Raw genomic sequence first — 8,571 nt, forward strand, 5'->3', positions numbered from 1 at the left:
AGGACAAGACGCACCATCATACTTAGTGAAAGCGAGGACCTTGAATTTGCAAGGAATGACCACATCAGAGACCAGACCTAAGCTTTCGAAATCCAGACCGGGCGCCTTCTGACCCTCCATAGCTAGCATACGTTCTTCCAGCAACTTATACTTATCATCTTTCGGAGAGTACTGTTCATTTTCATGATTTTCATAGTCGTTCTCAGGGTTGAAGGGATCAACATTCTCATCTTCCGAATCATTTTCTGTCTCATCTTCTTTATCCTTCGGAATTCCAATCTTGACTCCTGGAGCCTGTCCTTTAAGCCTTCTTCCCGGGTTAATGTAACTCACAGATTTCTTGTCTTTCTTCTTCTCGAGCAATAGAGTCTTCAGTTCCTCCTACCCCTTGGATAAGTTCAAGATCATCTCCTAGAATTGAGCATTCTGAGCCTGGAGATCCTTGACAGTTTGTTCGAGGGCCATTTTTCTGTTTGAGAGGAAGACCGTGAGAACATTGATCCTTTAGAGTACCTGTTATGCAATGTTATGTTATGCTATGCAATGTATGAAATGTTTTCAAGGACTTTTGGAATTTAACTTTGCGTAAACCACCAAAAAGGGGAACTTTTATTAATAATTTCTTTAATCAATGTTCATTACAAGAAAAAATGAAAGCTCAAGTCTCCCAGGGACGGCTTCTTTTTGGGCGGAGATATGCATTGAGACTTCGTTCCTCATTAAGCTGGCTGGTGAGCTCTAATACTTTCTTCCTTTCAGCATATAACTGAGCTTCAAAAGTATCCCTTTCCTCTCTCAACTGGATCCAAGATTTCTTCAATTCTTCAACATTGGTAGGCATATCTGGATAAGGAATGATCTGAGGAGTACCTCCTTCAACTTTTGGTTCAACAATCAGAGGTCCGATTGCAAGATATGGCATGATAAGCTCACGAGCTCTGGCGCGTACCCATCTAAGATAAGGTTCCATAGAAAAAGAGTTTTTCTATCCTAAAGTACTTCTTTTCACCATGCCCCAAGCTCGTACAAACCTTTGACGGAGACCTTGAGAATCGTTGTCATAGTCAAACACAGTGCCTTGGATAATTATTTCATGTGGACCATCTCTTCGAGCATAACCAAACTGACGTAGGGCTAAAGCAGGATTATAAGTAATACCTCCTCTTATCCCCAGGAGTGTACGTTAGAGAATTCTCCACAACGGTCAATAATGATAACATTTTCTTTGGGTTGGGGACACCAATGGATGTCTGAATGGGAGAGCGACATTATCCTTTGAGACCATTTCAAATTTTGCTCATTCTTCAAGACTGATTGAGGAAGGTGCGAAATAAACCACCTAGATAATAAAGGTACGCAACACATGAGAGTCCCTTGCCTTTTCATAGTCCGAGTGTGAAGGGAATGCAAAATGTCTCCAAGCAAGGTGGGCACAGGGTTATGAGTGAGAAATATCTTAACAGCATTCATGTCTATGAATTGATCCGGATTAGGAAATAACACCAAACCATAGATTAGTAATGCTAGAACATCTTCGAAAGCGTGGACACTCATAGCTTTTAGGAATTCTCGGGCCTTATTTATCAGAAATTTGGCAAGTAAACCCTTAACTTCACTTCTTGTTACCCAATTAGTTTCAATGTCGGACTTTGTCATGTGTAAAGCCGCGGCAACCTCTTCAGACCTCGGAATCTTTTCTAAACCACTGAAAGGTGTTTGATCAAGGATAGGTATCCCAAGAAACCTGGAAAATTCTTCTAATGTGGGTACCAACTGATAATCTGGGAAGGTGAAGCAATGATGTTTAGGATCGAAGAACTAGAATAGAACTCTCATCATATCTTCCTTGAAACCGGTGGTAACTAAATTGAGGAGATAACCATGTTTCTTGATGAACTGAGCATGATCGGGAAGTTCCGACACTAAATCCTTGAGTTGAGGAGTGGTCGCTACAAAATTGATCCGGATGGTCTTCCTGGAAGCCATAGCCCTACCAAACAGAGCAAAGTTAAATCCCTAAGTCCTCAAAATGGTTAGTACAATGCCATGATGTCATGATGTTATGATGTTATGATGTCAAGTAAGTAACAAGCACAAACAAGTCACACCACAATCATTCCTAGGTTTTAATGCTTGCATGAGTTCCATAGGTAAGTACCCTCCCCACTGAAGTTTGATTGGTTCAACCTGTCCTAGAATAGTAACCGGGTTCTAGAAGGATCTCAAATCATTGACCTTTCCTTAAGTCCACTTCAGTGCAACACCAAGCGGTTGACCAAAATTTCCCTAAAGTCCAATCTTAAACAGTGTAGTATCGAGTATCAACCAACCCTAGTCGGAACCGAAGTCAGTTATCTCACTACTTTCTAATGGCTAGGATGAGTCAATTAGGGTTCTAAAGGTCTGGTTAATGCTTTGATGACACCACGTAGACGCCAAATTTTTCCTCAAGTAAACATGAGGAACATCAGGACATCCAAAGTGTCACATTAACTGTAGCCATCATTTTAACCATTCCAGTATACGCCGGACAGTCGCGATGATCTCTTGCTACTTACCTAAGGTACACTAGATCCGGGTGTAGGATCTTTCACTCAAGCATAGAATACCCAAACAATCCCTTAAAAGTAAATCAGACAAAGAAACAATTCGAATACATAAGTGATCTTATCTTTAAGGTAACCTCTCTTTTTAAGATTCCCCAGCAGAGTCGCCAGTTCTGTGATACGGTGAACTGACTTTGTGTTTTTACTTTGAAAAGCAATGTTGCGGATAGCAAGAGTTGCCACCGACTTTTCTTTTATCCAATAAGGAAAGGCGGAAAAGAACAGGAAAGACCTTGATTAGATTTTGAGTTCGGGAGGTAAAATATACAAAGGGAAGGTGTTAGCACCCTTTGTATCCATTGTTATCCATGGGCTCTTAATTGCTTAACTCACTTATGTTTTCCTTGTTTGAGAAAGTGTTTGAGAAATGTGGTGTGTTTAGAAAATATTTTGAAAGGAGAGTTTAACTTTGTAATGATTCTTGTACGAATGTATACAAAGTGTTTATCTCGTTTGATTTTGAAAGATGTTTAGAAAAATATAACTCGGCGATGATTCTGGTGCGAATGTATACCAAGTGATGATTTTCTAAAAGATGTTCTGAAAAGTGTGAGGTGTGAAAAGTATTTTAAGCTGTGAGCAAGCATTTAAGAGTTATACCTAACCAAGGTCTTTATAGGTATTTCCTATCCTTAGGAGGATAAAATTGTCCTTACTATTGAGAAGTAAGTAGTCTTATCCTTTGGATGTAAAGGGACATCGTGGGATCGTCGATTGGCCATTGAAGGCAACATTTGTAAGGATACCTTAGCATTCGAAGGGACGATCATCATTTAATCGTAGGCTACAACGAAGGGTCATCGAGGGACAAAGTCATATATTCGAAGGCAACGTTCGAGGGACAAGGTCATATATTCGAAGGCAACGTTCGAGGGACTATGATTTATCTTGTAGGGACATTGACCTTTTGATCGAAGGGACTATGACTTATCTGTTTAGGGATGATGATGATTTAATCAAAAGGGTCTTTACTAAGGGTATCCCCACATTCGCGGGACATGACCGTAATATCGTAAGGCAACAAAGAGAGGGTTACCCTAGAGGTGCAAGTGTAGAAATGATTGGATTCGGATATATTATCTTGAATTAATTTATCTAAATTCGATTATTTATCTTTCCATGCAATCCTATTAGCATACATCTAGACAGTTATATTCACAGTATGGAAAAATTAAAGTGCGAAAAATAAGACTACGCTATTACATGGCTTCGGAATGGGGGGTACATAATTTAAAAGGGGATATTAAATATCTAAATCTTAATTAACGAGTACAAAATTAAAAGGGCATACAAAATAATAAAACCTAATTAAACTAAAAAGAAAGAAATAAAAAAAATCCTAATTAAATCTATTACATAGAAAGTTCATGACAAATGAAATAAATAAACTAAATTTAAGAATAAATTAAGAATATTTTTAGTCTATAATAATAAAAACTTTTTTTTTATGAATTTATGGGAAAACTTAGACTAAATTGATAGAAATTTTAAAAGAAAAGAGAAAAAAAAATATAATTAGATTTTTATTATTCAAAATAGCCCATTTAAATTAATTAAGTGATATATGAAAATTTAATTAATAAACTAGATTAAATTATATCCTAGTTTAAATAACTAATATAATATATTAATTAGAAAATTAATTAATGGGTTTTATTTTAATAATAGAAAAATAGTGGTGAATTAATTATAGTGGAAAGGGAGTAAACATAGTAAAAACACTGAAAAGCTAAAAAATAGGTCCTGGGGGCTCGAACGAGCCATGTTGGTCCATTCGTTATTTATTCGCCTTCATTAAAATATATATTAATTCTACATGGATTTTTCCATTTTGACATAACACCACCATGCATGTTACAACTTTCTCTCTTACGGCAAGCTACTTTATTTTTTTCTCATGCTGTTTCTTTCATGTGAATACAACAAACCTGTAACTTCATCTTATATCAAGCCACACACATAAAATAAGATCATAGGTAATCATCATGCAATAATAAAAATAGCCATGCACAAATCAAGAAGCTTATATTATTTTACTCATGTATTAGTTCTCTTTACTGCAAGTGATAATGATAAAACAAACCTTACACATACATGTTAAAGACAACCAAGGATTTATATTATCACCATTATATCATCATCATTATTATGTAATAACAACATGTGAAATAAACATAATCATGCTAGAAACAACACTCATATAATAATAATTAAATGGCAGATATAATTCTTTAATCATGCAAATAGAATTTCTCCAACATGCTATGACATATCAAGAACAAATGCATACTTGAATAAAGCAATATCAACATCCACCAAACCATGAATACATCATCTCAATATATATATTAAACCAATATTATTCATGCATGAATTAAGGAGTATTGCAAGGTAATCATGCTGGATGCAAATTCCATAATGAACACTTACTGAGGATTTGATTCTTCTAGCTTGCTCATTGTATGTGTGTTGTTCTTATTCAGGCTATGAGTGCTTTATGGTTGCTTCTCTTTTCCCACTTACTGATGATTTGATTCTTCTAGCTTGCTCACTGTATGTGTGTTGTTCTTATTCAGGCTATGAGTGCTTTATGGTTGCTTCTCTTTCCCCTGCCCGTGAATCTTCTTGCTTCTGCCTTGCCTTGTGTATCTTCTTCTCCTGTATCTCTCCTCTTTTTCGTCTCCTCCCCTTGCTGCAACCATATGAAGTATTTATAATGGTGTGGATTAGGGTTTAACCTTGCTAAATATTTGGATCCCTTCCTATACTTTAGGGTTTAACCTTGCTAAATATTTGGATCCCTTCCTATACTTTAGGGTTTAACCTTGCTAAATATTTGGATCTCTTCCTATACTTTAGGAGAGTTAGGGTTTAACCTTGCTAAATATTTATTAAATACAAATATTATTATAAATAATGAATAAATGGAACATGAGTCACTAAATTATAAAAAATAGTTATTATAATTTAATGAGCTTTAACAAATAAAATTAATTTAAAATTTTAATTATACAATTAAAATTCAAATCTATTTTTATTTATCATTAAATTAAAACTATTTTATTTATATATATAAAATTTATTTATATCATACAGATAACCAAAATCATTATTATTTTTTATATCTGTATCACATAATAAATAAATTAAAATTTATAATTTATATGAGAATGTATGCTAATGAATGAATGCAAATGTGAAATGAATGTCATGCATGAATCAATTTATCATAAAAATTAACAGGCAAATTTTGGGGTATGACAAACCCTAACTATATGTGTCTACTTTATTTATGTTTCGTAACAACGGCAAATACATAATCTTTACCGTATTACCAATACTTTCAGGAAATAAAAAATTACCAAATAGAATGATAATATAACAACGAGCTTTAATTATCTTTTCATACTCAATCGATTCTTCGTTTAATGTTATACTTGAATAATGTTGTTTAAGATATTTTAAATTAATACCTTGAACCCTAGATTAGCCTGAAGTTTGTCTCGTAGTTGTATCTTCACACAAATGGGCACCCAACAATTTCTCGCATATAGAGTTATCTTGGTTAACTCTACCATTTACGGTCTTACCATCGATAGGTAGACCCAACAACATGTAGACGTCCTCGAGTGTGACGGTACATTCACCGAATGGAAGGTGAAAGATGTGGGTCTCGGGTCTTCATCTTTCTACTAAAGCAAGAATAAATTTGTAATCAACTGAGTATGAGACTATGTTGAGTAGATTACCAAAACCGCGTACTCGTAAATATGATTCTATCAAAGGGTCGTGTGGTACATATTCATGTACACGGCATCGAAATCTCTTTGGATCCTAACAAAAGATAAATAAGAAATAAGTAAGAATAAGTAATAAACTATAGTGTTGGGAAAGTTAAATAATCTACAATATTAATAAATAATAACTTACAAATGTTGCAATATTGTCGATAGTTCCTCGATGTTCATCACCCATGGTTAGTAGAGACATTTTGTTGAATTATTTTGAGTATTTGTTATTGTCATTAGCGACAATCCGTCATTAAAGGTGAGTACAATAATCTCACATATCGTTACACAATATAATTATACTCCATCATACAGGAAGGCATGGATAACTATGACTAAGGCAGTTGAAATAGTGTTCAGTAATTGGGAGGAGTCGTATAAAGAACTTCCAAAATACTTGGTGGCACTTAGGCATTATACTCCATGAACTATTGTCAATTTGGAAATGTTGTTGGCATATACCCTAGACGGGACTTGTGTTAGTGGAAATGACATATTCCACCGACACTTCTGGGCATATGAACCATGCATCAAAGGTTTTGCTTTCTGTAAACTTATTATACAAATTGATGGAACATGGTTGGAAATATAAAGGAACGTTACTCATGGTAGTGGCATAATATGACAACAATAACATTTTTCCAATCGCATTTACACTGATTGAAGGGGAAGTTGTTGGTGGATGAAGTTTTTTCCTAAAAAATCTTCGATTACATGTTGCTCCTCAACCTAACTTATGTTTGATCTCAGACGAACATCCATCAATTGTGAATGCCTATAAAAACATTGATAACAGCTAGCAGGATCCTCCTTCGATGCATGTCTACTACATTAAACATATCACTCAAAATTTCAGGTAGGAGATCAAACACAAGACGCTGCAAAAGAAGGTTGTCAATGCAGGGTATGCATTAACAGAACCTTCCTTCAAACACTACCGCGAAGACATCAGATTGTCAAATACAGATGCAGTAAGGTGGATCGACAATATTCCATTGGAGAAGTAGACTAGGTCATACAAAAACGATCAATGATAGGGCCACATGGCAAAAAATATCGTGGAATCAATGAACTATGTCTTCAAATACATTTGAAACCTATCAATAACCGCTTTAGTGTGAGCAACCTATTTTAGGCTAGGGACGTTATTTGAGATCAGACGTTCCAAATGGAGTTCAGTATTATAATATGGACAGTTGTTCAATGATGCTTCAATGAAATTAATTAAGGAGGAAGATGTCAAAGCTAACACACACGTGGTCACAATGTTTGATCGTACTAAAGGTTGGTTCAATGTTGCTAACTCAATGGATCACAATGAAGGCAGGTCGATGGGGACACTATCAAGTGGAACTAGATAGAGGTTGATGCAACTGCGGAAAGTTCCAAGCCTTTTGTATGCCCTGCTCCCATGTCATAGCGGCATGTTCAAAGGTTTAACGGGATCCTTCAAACTTACTATCCGATGTTTACAAAGTCATAAACATATGCAATGTTTACAACATTATCTTTTCGGTAGTAGCAAAACAGGATTATTGGCCTGCATATCAAAGGGACATACTCTGGCACAATGAAATAATGCGAAGAAAGAAATAGGGCCGCCCAAACAGCACCCGTATTTGAACTGAAATGAATACGGCGAACAAAATGGTGAGATTATGTAGTCCATATTTCTAGCCCAGACATAATCGTACAAATTGTCTCAGTGTTAGACCAAGCACAATAACATAATTTTAAATGTAACCCTTTTGGTTTATATTAAAAACAACTTTCATTTCATAAGTATCATAACATTCAGTTACAACAATTTGAAAACAACAACTAAACAATAATTTTAACAATAATTTAAACAACAATTACATAACAACACAAACAACTAAACAATTATGTACATGACGTGAGTATAGTGTTAAAATTGAACATAAGTGTACTTAATTTGAGAAATTAGACATTGAACCAATGCTATAGGATGATCAGTCAAAATAATAGATGTTTAAGTAATGTTGTTACCATATGTCAATTAATTTCTACAACTTCCGATTTGTATGCCATATTAGTCATTTGCCTATAACTTTAGTTACCTAGATCTTTTAAGAATGAAACTGAGACCATTAGAAACTAGACAAGATTTAGAACAAGATAGACTTCAATCTGGATCAATTTTGTTATTGCAAAGG

This window comes from Lathyrus oleraceus, chromosome 7 (genome assembly GCF_024323335.1).
Source record: "Lathyrus oleraceus cultivar Zhongwan6 chromosome 7, CAAS_Psat_ZW6_1.0, whole genome shotgun sequence".
NCBI classification, from domain to species: Eukaryota; Viridiplantae; Streptophyta; class Magnoliopsida; order Fabales; family Fabaceae; genus Lathyrus; species Lathyrus oleraceus.